The 23,362-nt window shown below is 38.1% G+C and overlaps 1 pseudogene; it reads right to left on the reverse strand.

Moving 5' to 3' along the window:
* Positions 1-1,094: 1,094 nt before the first annotated feature.
* LOC112619390 lies at positions 1,095-14,307 on the reverse strand (annotated as a pseudogene).
* Positions 14,308-23,362: the final 9,055 nt, after the last annotated feature.

Consider the following 23,362-nt stretch of genomic DNA (forward strand, 5'->3'; position numbering starts at 1 on the left):
TTCCTTTGGATAAATACCCAGTAGTGAGATTGCTGGATATTATAGTTCTATTTTTAGTTTTTCTGATAAATCTCCATACTGTTTTTTCATAGTGGCTGTACTAGTTCTTATTCCTATCAACAGTGCATAAGAATTCCCTTTTCTCCGTATCCTCACTAACATCTGTTATTTTTTGTCTTTTTAATAATAGCTTATTTAACTGGGGTAAGATGATATCTCATTGTGATTTTAATTTGCATTTCCCTGATGATTAGGAATATTGAGTATTTTTTCATATACCTGTTGACCATTTCTATGTCTTATTTTGAAAACTGTCTATTCATGTCTTTTGCCCACTTTTTAATGGGATTGTTTGGTTTCTTATTGTCGAGTTGTTTGACATGACAACTTGTATATTCTGGATATTAGTCTCTGATTGAATGAATAGTTTGCAAATATTTTCTCGCATTCAACAGGTTTTTTCTTTATTGATTGTTTCCTTTGCTGGTCAGAAGCTTTTTAGTTTAATCAAGTTCCACTTGTCTGTTTTTGTTTTTGATACTTGTGCTTTTGGGGTCTTAGGCATAAAATATTTCCCTAGACCAATGTTCTGAAGTGATTCCCCTATATTTTCTGCTAGTAGTTTTATAGTTTTGGGTCTTACACTTAAGTCTTTAACATATTTTGAGTTGATTTTTGTGTATGGTGAGAAATAGGGGAGCATTCTTCTGCATATGGATATCCAGTTTTCCCAGCACGATTCACTTTTTTAAAAAGACATATTTATTCAGCATCGTGTTCGGACAGACTATTACATTTAGCAATCAACAACATGAGTGGAAAAAATCTACATTAAACCCCTTTTGTTGTGGTGCTTTCCACTTTCCACAGAACAGAAACATTAAACTGTTATACAATTAGTCACAACTACAGTCCTCAAGTTTTTTTTAATACAGATGAGTATTGTCTAAAACATGTCCTTTGTGTGTGTGTGTGTGGTAGCTAGGCCCTGCCACCACTGTGCTTGGTGGAGTTCACAAATCTCTTGTAACCTGTAGCTTCCTTGTCACTTCTCTAGCTTTCCTCTACTGATAAGCTTTGTTTCCTGGCAGTAACTAATATCTTCTTCTAGTGCCATAGCTATTGCTGCTACTGGAACCACCATAGCCACCTTGGTTTTATGGTTTGGCAAAGTATTGGCCTCCACCACCATAGGAACTTCTGCCTCCAAAGTTTCCTCCCTTCATGGATTCAAAATTTGAAGACTGATGGTTGTAACTGCAAAATCATTGTAGCTTCTGCCACCTCCAAAATTGCTTCCACTACTACCACTAAAGCTGCCTCTGCCTCCTGCATTGTTATAGCTGTCATAGGTGCCAGTCCTGCCATAGCCACTGCCCTGCTTTCCATAACCTTGTTCACCACTTCTGTAGCCTCTGCTTCCTCCTCCAGAGTAACCAGGGCTTCTTCCTCCATAAGCACCAACATTACAAAATTCATTATAACTATGCCACCAGAGTAACACTGCCATCATATCCACCACCACCACAGCTGCCAGTAAGCCAACACAACCATTGAAGTTTCCTCCATAAACAAAATTGTCATTTCCACCAAAAGCACCTTCACAGCTACCACCAAAGTTTCCAAAACCACTGTGACCTCTTTGGCTCCATGAAGCCAGCTCTTGCTTTAAAAGGGCTTTCCTTACTTGCCCATTATATCCATTCACAGTGTGGTGTTTCTGAATGACAGTCTTATCCACAGAGTCATGGTTGTCAAAGGTTACAAAAGCAAAGCACTTTTTCTTGCCACTGCCTCAGACAGCCATGATTTCAATCATTTAAATTTTCCCATACTGTTCAAAATAATCTCTTAGGTGATGCTTTCCAATGACTCCTTTAATAACACCAACAAATATCTTTCTCACAGTGAAGTGGGCACCTGGTCTTCGGGAATCTTCGCTTGAGACAACTCCCTTTGTTTCCACAACTCTTCCATCTACCTTGTGTGGCCTTTGATTCGTAGCTGCATCCACCTCCTCTAAATTGGTATAGGTGACAAACTCAAAGCTCCTGGAGCGCTAGGTGTTTGGATCTCTTGCTACCACACATTCTGTGAGTGTTTCCCATTGCTCACAATGACTCCTCACAATGACTCCTCAGACTCATGCTGGTTGTTTCACCAAGCCTTTGATGAAGACCTTCCACAGCTGTTTGGTTTCTTTAGGAGACCCTGACTTAGAGTGGTAGATGGCAGATGGCAGAATTAGACAGATGGCAGTGGAAAGATACTTTCGTGATACTTTTTCCACAGGCAGAAAAGAGTAAGCTAACAAACATATATCTCATTTATTATTTGTTTGTTTTTATAAATTTAAGAAATACAAGTGCAATATTGTTACATGGATTTATTGTGAAGTGGTGAGGTCTGGGCTTCAGCGTATCCATCACCCAAATAATGTACATTGTACCTGTTAAGTCATTTCTCATCATCTACCCTCTCACACTCTTCCACCCTTCCCAGGTTCCGTTGTCTATCAGTCCATGTATATACATTATTTAGCTTCCATGTGTAAGTGAGAACATGTAGTATTTGTCTTTCTGTGTCTAACTTGTTTCACTTAAGATGGTGGCCTCCAATTCTATCCATGTTGCTGCCAAAGACATGATTTTTTTTATGGCTGTGTAGTATTCCATTGTGTATATACACCACATTTTCTTTATGCATTCGTCCATTGATGGACACTTAAGTGAGTCTACATCTATGCTATAGTGATTGTAATTTTGTCCTGTGATAAACATGCAAGTGTAGGTATCTTTTTGATATAACGATTTATTTTCTTTTGGGTAGATACCCAGTAGTGGAATTGCTGGATCAAATGGCACTTCTATTTTTAGTTCTTTGATAAATTTCCATACAGTTTTCCAAAGAGGCTGTACTAATTTACTTTCCCAGCAACAGCGACTGGCATTCACTTTTCTCTATATCCTTGTCATCTGTTATTTTTTGTCTTTTTAATAATAGCCATTCTGACTGGTACAAGATGTTAGCTCATCATGGTTTTAATTTGCATTTCCCTGATGATTAGTGATGTTGAGCATTTTGTATATGCTTCTTGGCCATTTGTATGTCTTGTTTTGAAAAATATCTATTAATACCCTTTGCCCACTATTTAATGAGATTATTTGGGGTTTTTCTTGTTATTGATGAGTTGAGTTCCTTATAAATTCTGAATATCAGTCTCCTGTTGCATGCATAGTTTCCAAATGTTCTCTCTTTTTCTCAAGGTTGTCTGATCATTTTGTTGATTATTTTTTCTCTGCAGAAGCTTTTTAGTTCAGTTAAGTTCCATTTGTCTATTTTTTGTTTTCGTTGCTTATGCTTTTTAAGTCTTACTCATAAAATCTTTCCTAAACCAATGTCCTGAAGTGTTTCCCCAATATTATCTGTTAGTAGTTTTATAGTTGCAGGTCTTATATTTTAAGTGTTTAATTCATTTTGAGTTGCTTTTCATGTACGGTGAGAGATAGGGGTCCAGTTTCATTATTTGCGTATAGATATCCAATTTTCCCAGCACCATTTATTGAAGAAGATGTTTTTTCTCCAGTGTCTGTTCTTGGCATCTTTGTTGAAAATCAGTTGGCTGTAAATATGTAAATTCATTTCTAGATTTCCTATTATGTTTATTGGTCTATGGGTCACCAATACCATGTTATTTTTGTTACTATAGCCTTATAATGATGCCTCCAGATTTGTTCTTTTTGCTGAGGATTGCTTTGGTTATTTGGGTTCTTCTTTTGTTCCATATGAATTTTAGGATTGTTTTTTCTATTTCTAAAAATAACATTGGTATTTTCATAAGAATTGCATGGAACCTGTAGATTGCTTTGGGTGGCATGGCCATTTTAATGATACTAATTCTTCTAGTCCATGAGCACGTGATGTCTTTCCATTTGTTTGCATCCTCTTTAATTTATTTCATCATAGTTCACTAGTTTCCATTGTAGAGGTCTTTCACTTCCTTAAATTTATTCCCAAATATTTCATTATTTTATAGCTATTATAAATGGGATCACTTTTTTATTTCTTTTTCAGCTGGCTCAATATTGGTGTATATTAATGCTACTAATTTTTGTATATCGATTTTGTATCCTGCAGTATTACCAAATTTATTCATCAAATCTAAGAGTTTTTTGGTGGAGGCTTTAGGCTTTTCCAGATATAAGATCATGTCATCTGAAAAGAAGAGCAATTTGACTTCCTCTTTTCCAAGTTGGATGCCTTTCATTTCTTTCTCTTGCCTGATTGCTCTGTCTAGGACTTTCAGTACTATGTTCAGTAGGAGTGGTGAAAGTGGGCATCCTTGTCTTGTTCCAGATCTAAAGGCCTTCAATTTTCCATTTACTATGGTGTTGCCTGTCATATTTGGCTTTTATTATTTTGAGGTATGTTCCTTCTATCCCAATTTGAGGTGGGTTTTTTTTTTAATCATAAAGGGATGTTAAATTGTATCAAATGCTTTTTCTGCTTTTATTGAGATGATCATATAGTTTTTGTCCTTCATTCTGTTGTTGTGTGTATGTTGAACCGTATTTGTATCCATGAGATAAATCCCACTTGATCATGATATCCTGCTGGAGTTTGGGTGGGTCGTATTCGTTGAGGAGTTTTGCATTTAAATTCATCAGGGATATTGGTCTGTAGTTTTCTTTCTTATTGCAAACTTGTCTGGTTTTGATATCAGGGCAATGCCAGCCTCATAGAATAAGCTATGGAGATGTCCATCCTCTTCAATTTTTGGAATTGTTTGAGGTGTTAGTTCTTCATTGTAATTATAGCAAAATTTGGCAGTGAAGATATCCAGTCCTGTACTTTCCTTTGTGGGGAGACTTTTGATACTGAATCAATCTCATTACTTGTAATTGGTCTGTTCAGGTTCTCTCTTTATGATTCAGTCTTGATTGGTCATATGTGTCCATGAATTCATCTATTTTCTCACAGTTACCTAGTTTGTTAGTGTATGGTTGTTCACAGCAATCTCTGATTATCTTATGCATTTCTGTGATAGCAGTCATATGTCTCCTTTTTTATTTCTGATCTATTTGTGTCTTTTTTTCTTAGTCTAGCTAGTGGTTTGTTGATTTTGTTTATCCTTTGAAAAAAAAACTTTTCAGTGTGTCCATCCTTTGTATGGCTTTGTAGTCTTTATTTAATTTAGTTCTGCTCTGATCTTTATTATTTCTTTCCTTCTTCTAAATGTGTTCTTGCTCTTCTAGTTTCTTAAGGTGAATTGTTAGAACTTACTGGGGATCTTCCTACTTTTTTTGATGTCAGATTTATTGTTACAAAATTCCTTCTTATCACTGCTTTGGTTATATCCCATAGGTTTTGGCATGTTGTGCTTTGATTTTTATTTGTTTCAATTTTTTTTGAACTTCTTCCTTAATTTCTTCCTTGACCCAGTGGTCATTTAGGAGCATGTTTTAAAATTTCCATATAATTGTACAGTTTCCAAAGTTCCTCTTCTTACTGATTTCTAGTTTTATTCCATTGTGGTCTGAGAAGATACTTGATATGTTTACAATTTTTAAAAATATGTTGAGACTTGTTTTGTGTCCTAATATATGGCTTATCCTGGAGAATATTCCATGTGTTGATGAGAAGAATGTGTATTCTGTAGCTGTTGGATGAAGTGTTGTCTGTCTGTTTGGTCCATCTGGTCTAATGTGCAGCTTAAACTCAATGTTTCTTTGTTAACTTTCTGTCTAGATGATCTGTGTAATACTGAGAATGGGATGTTGAAGTCCTCAGCTATTATTGTGTTGGAGTTTATCTCTCCCTTTAGATTCAATATTTGCTATCTGTCTGGGTATTCTGGTACTGGGTGCGTATATGTTTAGTATAGTTATATCCTCTTGCTGAGTTGATCTCCTCATCGTTATATAATGACCTTCTTTGTCTCTTTTTACTGTTTTTCACTTTAAAGTCTGTTTTGTCTGACATAAATATAGCTATTCCTGCTTATTTTTGGTTTCTGTTTGCATGGGATATCTTTTTCCATCCCTTTATTTTCAGTCTATATGTGTCTTTACAGGAGAGATGAGTTTCTTGTTGGCATGTAGTTGGGTCATGTTTTTTAATTCATTCAGCTACTCTATATCTTTTAAACGGACAGTTTAATTCATTTACATTCAAACTTTTTATTGCTATGTGAGGGCTATTCCTGTCATTTTATTAATTGATTTCTGGTTGTTGTATATATATATCCTTTGTTCTTTTCTTTCTCTCATTATTTATCATTGCGGTTTAGTGGTTTTGTGTAGTAATAACAGTTGAATTCTTTTTCTTACTTATTTATACGTTTGCTCTACCAGTGCATTTTATACTTTTGTATGTTTTAATGAGGATAGATATCATCTTTTGCTTCTACATGTGGGACTTCTTTACACATTTCTTTTTCTTTCCTTTTAAATTTTCTTTCTGTTTTTGTTTTTTAAGAGAAGTGTTTTACTGTGCTGCCCAGGCTGGCCTTGAACTCCTGGGCACAAGTGATCCTCCTGGCTCAGCCTCCCTGGTAGTTGTGACTATAGGTATGCACCAACACATCTGGTCAAGTATTTCTTATAGGACCAGTCTAATGGTGAAGACTCCCTTTAGCTTTCGCTTCTATAGGAAAGACTTTATTTCTCCTTCACTTTGAAGGATAACTTTGCTGGGTGTAATATCTTTGGCTGACAGTTTTTTTTTTTTTCCTTTCAGCATTTTGAATATATAATCTCATTCTCTCCTAAGCTATAAAGTTTCTGCTAAGAAATCTGCCATTGGTCTGATGAGGCTTCCATCATAAGTAACTAGATACTTTTCTCCTGCTATTTTTAGAATTCTCTCTTCATCCTTGACTTTTGACAGTTTGACTATAATGTGCTGTGGAGAGGACTTTTTGAATTTTATCTGTTTGGAAATCTCTGAGCTTTCTGTTTCTAGGTGTCTAAATTTCTTGCTAGACTTGGGAAGTTTTCAGCTAAATTTCATTAAGTAGGTTTACTATCACTTTTATTTTCTCTTCACCTTGTGGGACATCAAAAATTCAAATAATTTGGTTGCCTTATGGTGTTCCATATGTCACATAGGCTTTGTTCATTCTTTTTTCTTTATTGTTGTCTGACTAGGTGATTTTAAAAGACCCTTTTTTGGCTGGGTTCAGTGACTCACACCTGTAATCCCAGCACTTTGGGAGGCCAAGGTGGTTGGGTCACCTGAGGTCAGGAGTTCGAGACCAGCCTGACTAATATGATGAAACACTGTCTCTACTAAAAATACAGAAACTAGCCGGGTGTGGTGGCTAATAGGCTGAGACAGGAGAACCTGGGAGGCAGAGGTTGCAGTGAGCCGAGATTGCACCATTGCACTTCAGCCTGGGTAACAAGAGTGAAACTCTGTCTCAAAAACAAACAAACAAACTAAAAAACCTTTTTCAAGTTCTGAAATTATTTCTTATGCTTGGTCTAGTCTATTGTTAAAGCTTTCATATGTATTTTATATTTTATTCAGTAAATTCTTGCATTACAGAATTTATATTTCATTCTTTTTTATGATATCCATGTCTTTAGTAAATTTTTCATTTATGTCCTGAATTTTCTGATTTCTTTGTATTGTTTTTCTTAATCCTCTTGTGCCTCACTGAGCTTTTTAAATATTATTTTGAATCAGTTTGAATTATTTATTTGAGATTTCATAAATTTCCTTTTCATTGAAATCATTGCTGGAGAATTATTGTGTTCCTCTGGAGGTGTCATATTTCCTTGCTTTTTCATGTTTCCTGTGTTCTCCTGTTGATATCTGTGCATCTGGTGTAATGGTCACTTCTTCCAATTCTTTGAATTTGCTTTCATAGCGGAGGACTTTTTCCTGAAGATGTCCCTATGGCATTGGTTGGTAGGATACTTTGGCTTTGAATTAGGGTGTGTGCAGTAGTGTAGTCTCTTTTTTATTTCTTTGGCTATAAGCAGTGTCAAGAGTGTCTGTAATTCCCTCAGTGGCTTAATCATTAACGGAGGGTGCGGTGAAGTTTTGCTGGAGACAGGGACATCAGGTGGGCTAGCCGTTGGGTCCCAGTAGTGGCGGCAGCATGCCAAGCATGCCTGTCCTTGGCTCCCAGGGAAGTATACACTGGCATTGTTTTTAGCAGGTACAGGTGAGCCAATTCTTAGGCCTCCAGTCTGCTTACTTGGGTGCCAGTAGTGGCAGTGGTGGGTCAGGCTGGTGGGTGGGTCCTTGTGCCTCTAGGCAGTGGGTGTAGTGTGGGCAATGATAGTAGCAGTAGTGGGACAATTCTCTGCCTCCCAACTGGTGTTGACGTTGGCTATGATAGGCTGGGTGAGCCAGTCCCCAGGCCTAAAGGTGATACACATGGGTGAGTGCCAGCTGTGGTACTAGCAGCAGGTTGGGTGGTCTGTTCTCTGGCCCCCAGGAGGAGTCCTCATATGCCAATGGAGGTAGATGGGGAAGGGAGATTCGCAGGTTCCTGGGCACTGGTGGATAAGAGCTGGGCCGTGTAGACCTGTCCTCAGGCCCCTCAGAGGTACATGCAGGTGCTGGCTGTGGTAGGCAGGGGTGAGATGATCACCAGGCCTCTGGCTGAATGCTCAAGTAGGAGGAAGCTGCGGCTGTGCTGCAACTCTGCTCCTGTGAAGAGCAGGGTTGCTTTCAGTGACTGCAGTCTTAAATGTATGGCAGGGGGGCATGCACACTTGGACCCTTGGTGGCAGATTTAAGGAGGATAGCCTGTCCTCAGGGGGTTTTCAAAGCAGCCATGCTACCGGGAATGGCAGGGTTGCTCCCAATAGCTTGCACTTCAGCCCTAGTGGCAGCAACTAGCAGCAGCACCTGGCTGCATGCAAGGTATGTCAGTGGGGCTCCATGGATATGGAGATGCAGGTGCTACTGAGCCCCAGGGCAGGATGCAGGCTGGTGGGAGCTGGACTCTCAAAATGGCACTTTGCTGTAGCTGCTTAGGACTCGAGGCATCTGTGGGACCCTTCTCTGCAGCAATCCTGTTATGCAGTCTCCAGGCAGATCCCTGTGTTAGTCTCAGGGCCCTCATGAGTTGAGGGGCTCTCCCATGGCTAGGATTGGGAGAGTCTGCAGTGAGAATGTAGACCACTGGGAGTCACTCACTCACTCTTTCCCCACATTGAGGATCCTCTGCAGACTCCCAGCTGATCCTGTCATCCCTCAGCTGACTACCTCACTCCCCTCTCCTTTGTCTTCGGTGTCTACTGTCACTTCTCTGTTGAATTCCAGTGTTCTCAGGTGATCTGTTAGAAATGTGATTATCTACTCAGTATTTTGGTTCCTCTTTGGGGAGGAGGCAAGCAACAGATGCCTCTAGTCAGCCATCTTGAAGTCTCTTCCTATATTTAACTTGCTACTTTAATATCAAATGTTGACTCAGAGAGGGGGTTTCTTTGATTTTTGTTAGTAAAATTCTTTCTGATATTAATATGCTAATACCTCTATCAATGATTTATTTGGATACTGTCTTAATTTAAATACAAGATTCAATTTAGAATTATATTCCTGGTAATGGCAGAGAAGCTTATATCTGACAAATCTTCCTGCAGATACAATAATAACCTTTAGACAAACCACCAAAAAAAGCTGCTATTATAAGGTACAAAAGAACAACCAAAGTTGAGCACAAACTTAAGAGAAGGATGGATGAGCGCCACATTTATATAGTTTTGTCCCCAGAGGCACATCCCAGTTCAAACTATGCAGAGTTGGAAGACTAAATGTTGGAATTAGTAGACAAGGACTTTGCAGTGGCTATTATAAATACGTTTAAAGACTGTAAAGAAAAGTTATCATGATGATGGAATAGATGGGAAATACCACAAAGAAACGGATACTATTTAAAAAAAGAATGACATGGAAATTCTAAATCTGGTAACAAAATATCAGAAGTTAAAAGAAAATTACTTAACAGAATATTGGAAGCAGAGAAGAAAGTGTAAATAAAATTAAAGACACCAATAAAAATGATCAAATCTGAAGAATACAAAGAAAACAAGTTTTAAAACAATGAAGAGTCTCATTGACCCATAGGACAATATCAAGGGGTCTAACACACATGTAACTGCAGTCTCAGAAGAAGAGATGATAGGGAATGAGGCAGAAAATACATGTATATCTTTAAACAAATAAAGGTGAAAAACATCAATGTAGAAATCCAAGAGTTTAAGCAAACAACAAGCAGATAGATCCAAAGAAAACGCCAGCTTAAAAAAAATAGTAGAAGCTAATGATAAAAAGAAAATCTTTAAATCAGCTAGCAAAAAAGGCATACTACATACGGAGGACACCACCACAAATGTCAGCTTTCTTCTCATCAGAAAAAAATAAATACATAAAGGCCAGAAGACAATAAAATGGCATCTTTAAAGTGTTGAAAGAAAATAAGACTGTTAAAACAGACATTTTCAGATGAACAAAAGTCAAGATAATTTATCACTAACAGATTTGTACTGCAAGAAATATTAAAAGAAGTTTTTCTGGCTGAAGGGAAGCAGCACCAAAGAGAAATTTTAATTTATAGAAAGGAAATAAGAACACTACACATAGCAAATGTTTGGATAAGTATAAAAGGCCACTTTTTCTTCTCTTTACTTAAAAGACAACTGGTTGTTTAAAGTGAAATCGTAACATTGTATTGTAACATTTATAATCTAATCTACATAAATGTAAAATGCATGACAATACTAGTACAAAGAATAGGGTAGCATAAATGAAATTACAGTTAAGTCTTCACACCTCAATGGCTTCTTGGAAACTGTGACTGTAAGTGAAACAACATGTAAGGAAACTAATTTTACCATAGGCTAGTTGATATAATCAAGAATTATGTTCCTATAGATTATTTCTGGTAACAAAAACATCACTAAACTTCAATTAAACACCCAAAACACTTCTAATATTAAACACTGGATTAGGTGTGAGCTATACATACGTTTAAGAACAATTAATAAAAAGTCAGATATCAATGCTATTTTTGGTGATGAGTGAGTGACAGTGGTCATATTGGTAGTGGGTTGAATCCAGGAATAAATGTTTGCAAAGTAAAAACTATAAGGAATACCGCCTACCACCATACATTTCAAAAACAATCACAAATATGGCAGCTTGCTGAGTGTTTTTGTACCCCATCGTTTAGTGTTGTGCATTTGTATGATTATTGTATACTTAATGAATTTTTGTCTTATAATAACTTGTATTCATTCATTTTCCAGCCTTCTTACTCCAGTTCAGAGACATGGGTGGCTGGAGCCTATCCCAGCAGTTCAGGGCACAAGACAAAAACCAGGCCTGGACAGGATACCATTGTATCACAGGGTACACTCACAGACACACCCAGACTCACTCAGGCTGGGACCATTTAGACACACCAATTAACCTAACATGCACATCTTTGGGATGTGGGGGGAAACCAGTGTACCCAAAGAAATCCCATGCAGACATGGGGAGATCATGCACACTCCACACAGACAGTGGCCCTGGTGGGGAATCAATGTTTTTCTCATCAATGTTATAACAAAATGACGTGTAATGAAAGAATATTATTTGAGGACCTGCTGTACACTGTTGCAAATTCTTATATTTTGAATGAAGTGGTACAATTTTAACTGTAAGTAGACTCTGATAAGTTATGATGTATATTGTGATCCTTAAAGCAACCAGTAACAAAATGCAAAGATAAACCTAAAAATGGAGGAATCTAAATGGAATGCTCAAATATATTTGATTAACTCAAAAGAAGGCAGAAAAGGAAGAAAGGAGGATAAGACAAATAGAAAATAAATAGCAAAATGCAGACCTAAATCTAACAATATTAATTACATTAAATGTAGATTATACACTTCAATTAAAAGACACAGAATATTAAGTTACATTTTAAAAAAAGCAAGACTCAACTAGATGATCTCTAAAAGAGATAGGTTAACATCCAGTATATCACTGGATAGATGTTTCCTAAATTGTGCATAATAAAATTGGAAATATTCCTGGGTTTTTTGTTTTTGTTTTTTGAGATGGGTCTAGCTTTGTCGCCTAGGCTGAAGTGCGGCGACGCGATCTCCGCTCACTGCAAGCTCCGCCTCCTGGGTTCACGCCATTCTCCTGCCTCAGCCTCCTCAGTAGCTGGGACTACAGGCGCCCGCCACCACGCTTGGCTATTTTTTTTGTATTTTTAGTAGAGACGAGGTTTCACCATGTTAGCCAGGATGGTCTCAATCTCCTGATCTCATGATCTGCCTGCCTCGGTCCTGGTTTTAACTAAATATATTTAAGTTGCAGTTTCCTCTAAGAGTCACAACCCACTGAATAGATAAAATTTGTAATTTTATAGGACAATGCTGTTTCTCTTGCTGCCAATCAAATATTTGTTCTCTTCTCTTCCTGCTTCCTCTATAACCACATGCATTAATACGTCATCTTTAAACTTCAGACATGATCTAATACTTCAAACCATTTTTAAGCATATAACATCATGGTTTGAAATTGGAATAGTCTTTAACGTGGATAGGAATCATTGGTTAAGTGAACAGATCATTAGACTGAGAGTCAAGTGTCCCACAGTGAGACACCTGTTAAGGTAGAGAGGCACTGTGCACTGGTGAGAACGTAAGGGGACAGGCAGTCCCGTAAACCTTGCTTTAACCCCTGTCTCCTCCTCTTATTGGCTGTGAGACCTGACAGTTTCACAAGTTAGCTAATTTTTGGTTTTCTCACCCGCTCCCTCCTCTCTTTAGGAAGATGATTAAGTGCCAAACTACATAGGTTCAATTCGAACCATCTCCGAACTAAATAACTTTAGGCAAGTATTCACCTTCTCCATGCCTTAGCTTTCTTATCTGGCAGATGAGTAACACTAACCTGATATGATTTATGTGGATTAATTGAGTGAATATTTGTAAAGCACTCAGAACAATGCTTGGTAAGTAGAAAGCATTATATAAGTGTTTGTTTGCTAAATAAAATAAATACTTCATTGATTTATTTTAACATTTAATTAAGGTGAGTTAAATAAGTCACTTACCATTGTGTCTGACAAATAGTAAGTAGTCAGTAGGAGATGCCATTACCATTACAGAAGGTGATGTGGTGATCATTGCTAAGCCTTGCCTTACTAGTACACTTTTCAATCCTACACTGGGGAGAAGTCTGTTTGCTCATTCTTAATGAGAGTTCATAACCCTTATGCAGTTTTGCTCCTTATAGGCCATATAATCAAGTAAAATAGTGATGGTAAGGGAAAATTTGTTCATGAAGAGATCCCGTAGGGAGTTTAAAAAAAAAAAAAAAAAAAAAGAAGGGTGGTAATATAAAGTTGTAACTGTCAGGACTGTTCAAACCTGGTGAAAATGTTAGCGAAGAACCAAAACTTTACCTTTAGAGTGGGCATAATTAATAAGGAAGAAATCAAGCTTTCAGAGCCTTTGGTCTGCAGACTGGCAGCAACAGCATGCCCTGGGAGCTTGTTAGAAATGCAGAATGTTGGGCCCTTCCAAATCAAAATTAGCAAGATCCCCAGGTGGTTCTTATGCAAATTAAAATTTGAGAGGCATTGTTGTATAATATTTTTACTTTCCATGTTTTTTCCTGTAGTTTGTTTTGAATGTGCCATATCAATAATACTGACTCTTTGGCCATGTTAGGTCTTTTTTTAAGTGACACGTTTCTTTGAAGATGTGACTAAAATTTGGCTACATGCATGATTTTAGTATATCCCTGGGACAATTTTTTTAATCAAACGTCACTTCTGGTTTTATAATGCAAATAAGCATGAAAGGAGTCACCATGCATGTTTTAGAGCAAATGTCACGGCATTTCTCAGGTTTATTACATGAGGGATGCATGTTTTTTAAAAAATCATCTCTGAATCACTGGCGTTCAGAATTTTATCATTTTTCACTGTTCCCTCTTGCTTAACCTGAAGGTGAAAAATGAAAACAGGTCTCTGAGTCATGCTTCTTCTGCTATAATGAAGCCACAACTCACTGAGTTTTAAAATAGAATGTTTCAAGACCAAGTATTTTATTTGGATGTATCTGAGGGACTAAAATATTTCTATTGAAACTCTCTGTGAGAAAACATTCTAGATATGAAACATCTGTTTTTGGTCATTCCAGTTAAAGACTAATATTTGAACAGGGCAGAGAGGCCCGTGGTAATATTGTGTTGTTCTAAGTACGGTATTCCCATGATTCAATATTCCTGAAGGATTGGGTCAAAGTATTCACCCAACTAACATGGCTCAAACATTCCCAACATATTCGCGAATATGTGCATCTGCAAATATATTAAACACACTTTCCCACTTCCTCTTTTTCTTTCTTTTTGGGGATAGAGGGTGGAGAGTGTGGGTGGGGGTTGGACACAGCTATGGAAAAACCCTGAAGCTCAAAATCACGGGTAAAGCGCCTGGAAAGAGTCAACGCAGACAGGAATGTCAGATTTAGTATTTCTCAGTAGGATTCATTACAACCAGTAGCTCTTTCAGACGACCCTCTGGGTCGGAGTGAAGATGATCAAGACACCTGCCATTTACTTTGGTGTGGGTGTGGGGGTCATCTGTTCCCACCTTTTGCAGAGCAAGAGGTCAGAAAGTTCCAGCCTGTAGTCTAACTTTCTTTGTGTAGGGTGCTGGAGCTCAAGGCCTTGTGATCAAACCTTTAGGTTTTCAACCTTGGCTGCAGAGTTGGAATCACTTGGGGAGCTTTAAAAGTTACTGATGCCCAGGTTTCACCCCCAGACATTCTGATTGAATTCTTCTTGAGTACAACCTGGGCATTGAGATTATGATGACCAGTGTGCAGACAGGGGCCTCTGTACCACAACCCTTGGGGTTCCTCTCTCGCTTCCTCAGAATACACCCTCCTCTCTGATTTCTGCTCCTCAGATAATCCAGTTCCTTTTCTATATCCCCAGAGTTTCCCCCCCAGATCCTTTCCAAGGCTGGGTTCTTCTGCCCACGGTGTTTGAGCCCTCAGTCTCTTGGGTCTTGGAAATCATTATGGGCTGAATTGTGCTCCCCAAAATTCACACATATGTTGAAATACTAACATCCATCCAATACCTTAAAGATGTGACTGTAGAGCCAGGGCCTGTAAAGAGGTAATTAAGGTAAAATGAGCTCATATGGGTGGGCCCAAATCCAATATAACAGGTGTCCTTACAAGAAGAGGACATTGGGAGACAGATAGGCACAGAGGAAAAACCATGTATTACTACAGAGAGAAGATGCCCATCTACAAACCAAAGAGAAAAACCTCAGAAGAAAGCAATCTTGTTGACACCTTGATGTCAGACTTCTAGCTGCCATAATTGCGAGGAAGTAAATTTCTGTTGTTTAAATCCCCCAGTCCGTGGTACTTGATATAAGCAGCCCAAGCACACTAAGACAGAAATCTTCCCAGCACACAGGGTGCATTTTGAGTCACGGTCCTTCTCTGCAAAGACTGAGTTTGCTGGCATATAGGTTAGCCTTTACTATCTGAGAGAGTTTTTGCACAGAGAGTAACACTCACAATTATATGAACCTTAATGTCAGTGGAGTGAGCATTTAGGTATTGGTATAAAATTTGATTAAATTCCTTTAAACATCAATTGCAAACTTAGTATGTCTGATTCTTTTGAACATTTCAACACCTTAAAATACAAAATACATAAAATGCATTTTGTAGACAAAACAACAAAACTGATTACAACATTTAACCTTAAACTATTCCAAACATCAAGTACCATGTGGTGAATTTATTTCTTCCTTAAAGTTGTTTTATACCTTTCTAGGATTAGAGATAAACTTATTTTGATTTCTTCCTAATGTTTCAGTAATATTAGTTGGATACCTTCTGGGTAATAATTTTTACTCAACCCCAAATTCCCTGGGGTCCTGGATTTTTTTTTTTTTTTTTTTTTTTTTTAATGGAGTCTCACTCTGTCGCCCAGGCTGGAGTGCAGTGGCACGATCTCGGCTCACTGCAACCTCCGCCTCCCAGGTTCAAGCGATTCTTCTGCCTCAGCCTCCTGAGTAGCTGGAATTACAGGCACCCACCACTACACCCAGCTAATTTTTTGTGTTTAGGCTGGTCTCAAACTCCTGACCTCCTGATTCTCCCACCTCAGCCTCCCAGAGTGCTGGGATTACACAAAATTCAGTTTTTTCTCCTAAAGTGACTTAAACCTAAGACAATAGCCTCTCTTTCTTACTGTTAAACTTTGTTGTTAGGTTGCTTAAACTTTTTAAAGTCAACTCCTTTCTCTAGATTTTAGTTTGCCCCCAGAACTTGGTGTTTGTTTTCTGAAATAATGTATTTTAAAGTCTCACTTGGTCAAGATGATATAATACATTAAAATATATTGGGGTAGACTGATCTGTCATGTTAGGGTTTTAAACAACATGTATGCTCTTATTGGTATTTTCTTGCCATTGCTGGAACCACCAGAGTTTCATAACCTGAGTCTGTGTGCTTAGCAAACCGCTGTAGGACAATTAGGAAATTTATCATTTTGGAATACATGAATGGACCTCTTTTTTATTTGGTTATGCAACTGACCCCTGGTGCTAATTAACAATCCAATTATTGTATACTTTTTGTTACGTCATTAGTTAGAAGCTCATAACCCTTCATGAACACCGCTTGTTTCAATTTAAACTTATTCTATTTTTATGCTTGCATCACCACATCATGACTAGGGCCTATCTTCTGCTTGAGCTTGAGTGACAAGCAAAATGACAAGCAAAATATCTTCGAATTAGTTAACCTTGGAAGATGCCATGTTCAAAGCTTCCTACCCAATCCATGGCTTCTTCCCATCCTTACTTCACCTAGGGGAGTGGGGAGAAGGGCCGTTTTGGCCACACACAAATGGGATCTTTTGTGTTGAGCTGATGAATAAAGATAGGACGGCATGTCTTCTTCTTTGGCTGATTTTGAACCTCTTTGGAGAGGCTAAAAGCAGACACAGTCAAGTGGGACTTTGTGAGATTTACCCAAGCTGAGCTATTTTGGAGGCATATGCAACAAAGAATGGCCCAGAGTTAAAAGGAAGGTTCTCCTTGTTTTTTTTGGAGACAGAGTCTTGCTCTATCCCCTAGGCTGGAGTACAGTGGCATGATCTCAGCGCACTGCCACCTCTGCCTCCCAGGTTCAAGTGATTCTCAGGCCTCAGCCTCCCAAGTAGCTGAGATTACAGGCGTCTGCCACCACACCCGGGTAATTTTTATATTTTTAGTAGAGATGGGGCTGTACCATGTTGGCCAGGCTAGTCTCGAACTCCTGACCTCAGGTGATCCACCTGCCTCGGCCTCTCAAAGTGCTGGGATTACAGGTGTGAGCCACCTTGCCCAGTCCCCCTTGTTTATTATAATGATGATAGCCTTTTATTGTCTATTGTACCAGAGCCTGTGGTCCTACTTTATGTATTTTATATATATATATTATATAGCCCTCAAAATAGTCTTTATTTAGTCCTCAAAATAGTCTTTTGAGCTAGGTATTACTTACTGGGCTATTATAAATAATGCTGTTTTTCAACCTCTTTTAAAGGGTTTTTGGTGCAAAAAAATGTGAACACGTTTTTGTTGCATGTATACCTATGGTTGGAATGGATAGGTCCTAGGGTATGGGTATGATCAGCTTTAGGAGATTTGATACAAATCACCTCATAGGAGCTCAAGACTAGCCTGGGCAACATGGTGAAACCCTGTCTCTACTAAATATACACACACACACACAAAAAATAGCCAGGCGTGGTGGTGGGTGCCTGTAGTCCCAGCTACTCAGGAGGCTGAGGCACGAGAATTGCTTGAACCTAGGAGGCAGAAATTGCAGTGAGCTGAGATCACGCCACTGGATTCCAGTCTGGGCAACAGAACAAGACTGTGTCTCAAAACAAACAAACAAAGGAACAAACCCCAAAGATACATATTTATCACATATCAGCAGGCGCATTATATCAACATGACTTATTATTGTTGATGCTAACTTTGACCCACTTTCAAGGTCATGCTTGCCACTCTTCTCTCGCTATTTTTCCCTTTTCACATTCCATTCATTAGTAGCAAGTCACTAAGTCTAGCCTACATTCAAGGGAAAAGGAGTTAAACTTTACCTCTGGAGGAAGGTATATGAAAGACTTTATAGGCTTATGTTAAATGACCACAGTAATTAATAAATACTTAGAAGGAGATACTTGGAGGTTATGCAAATATCTCACTCATCCTAAAAGTTTCACTCACTAATTTTAGCCTTCGTTAGTGGATCTTGCTCATAGTAGCTATTATTGTGGTGTTCTAATGGTGATTTCCTATTTCTCTCATTCCTTCTATATTTAGTACTTGCAATGCTTCTGTAAGGAAGAGATTTGTCCCTTCTTACCCATTTATGTATGTATGTATGTTAGTATGGAGTCATGAATATCATGAAGGTTCTGTTTTGGGGCTTTAATCCAATACTACCATCACTTAATTTGTTGCTCAGATTGTTCCAACTTTGGCCATTGGTAGCACTTTCAGTTGGTTCTTGCGTGTCTTCAACATACACCATCCTTTTTTTGTTCTTTCTTTCTTTCTTTCTTTCTTTCTTTTTTTTTTTTTTTTTTGAGACAGAGACTCACTTTGTTGCCCAGGCTGGAATGCAGTGGTGCGATCTAGGCTGACTGCAACCTCTACCTCCCAGGTTCAAGTGATTCTTCTGCCTCAGCCTCCCAAGTAGCTGGGACTACAGGTGTGTGCCACCACACCTGGCTAATTTTTTGTATTTTTGGTAGATGGAGGTTTCACCATGTTCGCCAGGATGGTCTTGATCTCCTGACCTCGTGATCCCCCTGCCTCTGCCTCCCAAAGTGTTGGGATTACAGGTGTGAGCCACCGCGCCTGACCTTTTTTTTGTTTGTTTGTTTTATTGAGCATTTTCTTCTTAATCAGTTTTGTTGAGGTATAATTTATATACCATAAAATTTATTGACATGTATGCACATGTTCAACTTTCATACTCATCACATCAGGAGGTACATGATATCAATATGAATTTTAGTATATTTACAGAGTTGTAAAAGCAATGGGACAAGCTAATTGTAGAATACTTCCACCATCCCGAAAAGAAGCCTCATCTTCATTTGCAGTCATTTTCTCATTCTCAATCTCAGCCATAGGCATTCACTAATCTAATTTCCATCTCTATAGAGTTTTTTTCTGGACACTTCCTTTCTGGCACTATAAGATGCTCCTGGCTCATATTGTATTACTCTGCTCTAGATCTAGAAACAACCATTTCTTTAAGGAGCACTGGTTCTGTTTGCTGGAAAAAGGTATTTAGATTTGGGAGGCTGAAGCGGGTGGACCACCTGAGGTCAGGAGTTTGAGACCCTGGCCAACATGGTGAAACCCCGTCTCTACTAAAAATACAAAAATTAGCCGGGTGCGGTGGCAGGCACCTGTAATCCCAGCTACCTGGGAGGCTGAGGCACGAGAATTGCTCCCAGGAGGCAGAGGTTGCAGTGAGCCGAGATCGTGCCACTGCACTACAGCCTGGGCGACAGAGTGAGATGCCATCTCAAACAAACAGACAAAAAAAGGTATTTAGAAATAAAGATCTAAGTGCTATGTGTACTTGTTACTACTTGAGTGTCATTGCTTCAGCTTCTGTTAGTGAACAGAGGTAAGAGATATATGTATGTATACTAACCCGTGTATCTACAATACCTGTATTTATGCTCATATATCTGTATACATATTAATATAAGTTCATGCTGATAACTGTGACTCTAATCCAGCGCCACAGGGGTCATTCTAACCTTTCACTCTTGCTTATTTGTAACTTCTTTCTCATGTCAGTGAGAAACCTGGCTCTCATTATTTACAATATATTTTCTTATTCAATTTTTATTACTTTTAATTTTTGTTATTTAGTTTTTATTTCATGATCATAAATGTAACTCTGTAATCCAGCTAGACATGGAAGGGAATAAGAAAAATATGGAACCTAAAGGATAGCAGAGATAGTACAAAGATTATAGGATACTGTGAGCAAATGGGTTGGAGGGGTGCTCTCCTGAGCTACAGAAGCAGCATATTATTTTCTTGTGGTTAGCATAAAACACTATTCAAATTTATTAGTGTTTTCCACAGTCAGAAATGATCTTCTTGCTGGTCTTGCCATTCCTGGACCCAAGGCACTCCATGGCTTCCACCTTATTTATGCCCTCTTTCACCTTGCCGAAGACCACATGCTTGCCTTCCAACCACTCAGTCTTAGCAGTGCAATGAAAAAAATGGGAAACATTTGTGCTGAGTACAGCATTTGTCATGGACAAGATGCCAGAACCTGTATACTTCAGGATGACGCTCTCATCATCAAATTTCTCCCCATAGGTGGACTTTCTACCAGTGCCACTATAGCATGTGAAATCACCACCCAGACACATAAATCCTGGAATAAAACTGTGAAAGCAAGAACTCTTAATAACCAAATTCTTTCTCTCCAGTGCTCAGAGTATGAAAATTTTCTGCTGTCTTTGTGTTAACAGCTTTGTCTGCAAATGGATCTAAGGAAATGTGGCCCAGGGGCTCGCCATTGACAGTGATGTCAAAGAGCACGGTGGGGTCGACTATGGCTGACGTCGGGGGCTCTGGGCAGTGACAGTGTTTGCAAAGCACTTATTCAATTTTTATATACATGTGTGTTAGGTTGATTGGTGATCCTCAAAAACATATGCTCATGTCTTAACTACTGGAAGCTGTGAATGTAACCTTATTTAGAAAAGGGGTCTTCACAGACATAATCAAGGATCTCAAGATTTATTTACATTAGATTATCCCAGTGGGCCCTAAATCCAATGGCAAGTATCCTTATAAGAGACACGCAGAGAAGAGAAACATAGAGGCAAGAGCAGGCGGCCAGGTAAAGACAGGGACTGTAGTGAAGCAGCCACAAGTCAAGGAACACCTGAAGTCACCAGGAGCTGGAAGACACAAAGAAGGATTCTCCCCTAGAGACTTCAGAGATACCACGGCTCTGACAACACCTTGATTTTGGACTTCCGGTTTTCAGAACTATGAAAGATTAAATTTCTCTGGCTTCATGCCACCAAGTCTGTGGTAATTTGTTACAGCAGCCTTAGAAAACACAACATGTAAAAGAGTTTCAGAATTGCTAACCATGCACCTATGAGAAACAAATTTACCAACCAGAGTGTAGCGTTTATATACAGTTTTGTCTGCCTTGTCATATCAAGTCGAAATACTGCATTTCAAAACTTCTTAGGTCAGCTCTATCAGTAGGTGCTCTTTTGTAGTGGGGGTGGTCTGGCTTCTTTCATTAAGCATGATTTTGAGGTTCACTGTTGTTGGATGTATCAGATGTGTTATTTTTTATTGTTGAATAATATTCCATTATATGAATACACCACAATTTTCTAATCCATACCTCTGCTGATGGACATTTGGTTTTTTTTTTTTTTTTTTTACCAGTTTGGAGTTATTACAAATAGAGCTGCTAAAACCATTTTTGTCCAAGTCTTTGTGTAAACATGTGATTTAAAGTTCCATGATAAATGCTTAAGAGTACAATAGCTCAGTCATATGGTGGGTGTGTGTTTAAAATTTTAAGAAACTGCCAAGTTGTTTTCCAAAAGGCTGTACCATATTTTACATTCCCATTATGAGTGTATGAGAGTTTGTCGTATAAAGAAATAAATTAAAAACTTTATGATAAGGTCCAATTTATCATTTTTTTCTTTTGTGATTCATGCTTTCTGTGTCCTAATTAAGAATTCTTTGCCTAATTCAAGGTCACAAAGACTTCTTCATTTTCTTCAAGAAATATTATAATTTTAGCTCTTACATTTAGGTTAGGATTCCCTTTGAGTTAATTTTTTGCAGAGAGTGAGATGTAAGGGTAGAGGTTCATGTTTTTGCACAGATGTCCAGTTGTTCCAGCACTATTTTTTGAAAAAAATTATCTTCTCCCACACACACTTAATTACCTTGACATCTATTTGAAAAAGTGATTGACCATACATAGATCTATTTCTGGAGTCTCTATTCTGGCCTATTGACCTATATGTTTATCCTTGTGCCAATATTACATATACTGTAGACTTGATAGCCAATAGTAAATATCCTCCAGTTCTGTTGTTCTTCAAGAAACATTTTCTTGATTATTCTTGGTCCTTTGCATTTCTGTATGAATTTTATTAACAGTTTGCCAATTTTTAATCTCTCTCTGTCTCTGTCTCTCACTCACTGTCTCTCATACAGACACACACACATGCATACACACCTAACTGTTGGGATTTCAAAATTTCTCATTTTAATTATGACAAAAATACAGAAAATTGCACCAGTTATAAGTATATAGCTTGATGAATTTCCACAGAGTTAACACATCCATATAAATAGCCCGGAGATCAAGAAACAGTACTATAACACTACTCCAGGGCACCTTTCAAATAATCCACCCAAAGGATACACTTTATCTGACATTTTTTAACTGTATGTTTGTGAGTTTCATTCATATGTTGAAAATAGTTACCATTATGTTTATTCTCACTGCTGTATAATATTCCATTGCATGAATATAACATTTATTATCCATCCTGTTTTTGATAGGAATTTGGGTGTTTCCCGTTTGGGGTTACTATGAATTTGCTGTGAACATTCTTGCAGTCCCTTAGGGAAGACACGGAAGCATTTTTACTTGGATATATATCTAGGAGTGGAACTGTAAAGTCTTAGGTTTCTGTATGTTCAGTTATAGTAGACACCGCAAACGTCATCTAAAATTATTGTACTATTTTACGCTCCTAATAGCAGTCAGTGTATGTGTTGTTCTGATTGGTAACATGTGGTATTTTCTTTTTCATTTTTGCCTTTCTGATAGGTAAATAGTGATATTGCATTGTGGTTAAACTTCAATTGTGGTAAAATACACATAACAAAACTTACCATCTTAACCATTTTAAAGTGTACAGATCAGTGGAATGAATTCTATTCACACTATTGTGCTACCATTACCATCGTCCACATATAAAACTCTTTTCATCTTCTTAAACTGAAACTCTGTACCCATTAAACAATAATTCACTTCCTCCTCCCTCCAGGCCTGGTACCTCCATTCTATTTACTATCTCTATGATTTTAACTATTCTAAGTATCTCATATAAGTGGAATCATACAATATTTGTCTTTTAGTGATTGACTTATTTCACTAAGCATAATGTCCTCAAGGTTTATCCATGTCTTAGCATGTGCCAGAATTTTCTTTTTTAAGGTTAAATAACATTCCATTGTACGTATCTACCACCACTTGTTTATCCATCTGTC

Source organism: Theropithecus gelada, chromosome 2 (assembly GCF_003255815.1).
Source record: "Theropithecus gelada isolate Dixy chromosome 2, Tgel_1.0, whole genome shotgun sequence".
NCBI lineage: Eukaryota > Metazoa > Chordata > Mammalia > Primates > Cercopithecidae > Theropithecus > Theropithecus gelada.